This window comes from Crocuta crocuta, unplaced genomic scaffold, assembly GCF_008692635.1.
Source record: "Crocuta crocuta isolate KB4526 unplaced genomic scaffold, BGI_CrCroc_1.0 scaffold101, whole genome shotgun sequence".
Taxonomy (NCBI): Eukaryota; Metazoa; Chordata; class Mammalia; order Carnivora; family Hyaenidae; genus Crocuta; species Crocuta crocuta.
This window is the reverse complement of record NW_027527956.1, coordinates 1,150,040-1,152,172: the sequence shown is the minus strand read 5'-3', so window position 1 is coordinate 1,152,172 and position 2,133 is coordinate 1,150,040.

The following is a 2,133-nucleotide window of genomic DNA, read 5'->3' as shown; positions in this document are numbered from 1 at the left end:
CCAGTATGGTCAACTATTGGATCAAGGGTATTTTGTCCTTTTCCACACTTTAAATACGATGTCAGGTGTTGATCATGGGTGCAATAATTTCTTCTATTTCATAAGAAAACTTGGGGACACGAAAACTAAATCCCCCTGTGTAATCTTTCCACGAACCGTGTAGACCCTCTGGGCTTTCTCTGCTCTCAGAAGAGCCTCTATCATTTGTGTCAAGTTCTTTCACCACTGGTCTCTTCCAACCTGGTACGGAAGCTGTGATCGTTTTCATTCATGTACCTAAATCTGGTTGGAACCACAATGGGGTTGCTCTCAGAAGGAGCCAAAGGATGTCTTTGGTCCGTAGCAACCCCAATTACGGGACAGATATAATAAAATTTCTGAAGGGAGAAAAATGACTCACAAAGTGGACAGGCCTCTTCAGTCAAAAACCTGTGAGTCCAATGAGTCGAATATGTGTCTACGACCATTCTAATTGCTCCCATGAAATTGGCTTTATGAAGTTCCAGGAGAACAGTACAGTAACTTTTCTTTCACCTTTAGCTTCTGTAGAAGATTTATCTGCTGGCCATTTGTATTACAATGCACACTGCCCTATGTCAAGTATAGGAGGCTAATATAAATTCTCCTATCTGTTCATTTAGCAATTTTAACTTAGCTACAATGGTAAGTATAGATGGAGGGGTATAGATGCTAGAGTAAATTTCCAGAAATGTACCAGGAGAGTCTGTATAGCACTATTCTCATTGTGATAAGATTGGGTTAAAGGCTTGGGAAGGAAATTGCTCTCACACGCTCTTTTAATGACATTATTTTCAGAACGAACTGGCCCAAGGTCAGCCTGATCTTTGGTATCTCCTCAGTTAAGCTCACTGGTGACGCTCACAAGCAAATCGTGTTCTCGAAGCAACTTCATGCAGGTGTTGTTGTGTCTTCCGCCAAACAGACACAAGAGCAGACTCATCTGACGAGCAGAATTCCCCCCTGGACTCACTGTCTGTGCTTCCGCACATGAATGGGGCTGAGACGCGAAGCAGGACCCCGGAGGGCCTTGCCCCACAAGCCCCATGCAGTGACTGTGATTCTCTGAGCAACAGCTCGACTGAGTGAGCGGGCGAGAGGCTTGCTCTGAGGGTGGCATCACCAGGAGCTGTGCTCAAATGGCCTCAGCGGGGAGTTGCTCTGATGTGTTTCACTAACATTTGCATTTCAGGAGCAAATGCCATGTGGTAAGTGATTTGGAGGCGTTTAACCCCGAAAGCCGGGATTTTAGGGAATGCTCTAACATCAGCATCAGGAAGGAGCCATCTGCTTTTCTGCTCTGTCAGCAAAATTCACAGCGCAGAGAGTTTGAGTAATTTTCTTTTTATCCCTGAAAGCTTAAGATAATTATTTTTCACAGGCACATTAACTCTTACGATTAGCATCTTGATGGGGTTTTCATTTTTATCTGAGCGATTCAGAGAGTCTAGGTAGTTGCTCTAGGTGTAAATTTATCTAGGAGGGACCCAGAACCATTTCTATTCAATAGTAATTCTCTGAAATGAGTTGTCAATAGGCACTCAAGCTATGGATAGAGATTTAAAAAAAAGTCTCATTACAGGTCAGCAAAACAGGTACCTCTTCAAAAGAACAACTTTAACAGTTTAAAGAATTTTGCCATTAAGAAAAAAAATTAAGTTTTTATCTTACATGATCTGGGCTTCCTGTTCTTTAAACTTCCCTTGGAGAATTGACAAGCTGACCATTTTAGGCATGTGGTATCAGATACTTCTTGGTAGAATAATTTTTATTTTTACTTGAGTCAACTTCAAAATTAAGGACAAAAGTATCTTTGTTGACACTAATTAAATTAGTCAAATTCTTCAGTTCACATGGAAGCTATCACATCCCTTTAAACCTTGTAGGTTTATCATTAATGTCAGAGATGAGAAAAATTATATTTGATTCAGTTTCTCTTATAATCCCAGCCAAGCCATGTCCATTAGAAAGAAAGTAAAGCCTAGCAAATTCTGTTTACATAGTACATTACTAGTGCCCAATGGCTCTTTGAGAACAGCATCTATAAAATTTTAAATAATTGATATCTACAATCCTGTGCCCATGGTTCTTCTGACTTTTAAATAGCTGAGTTCT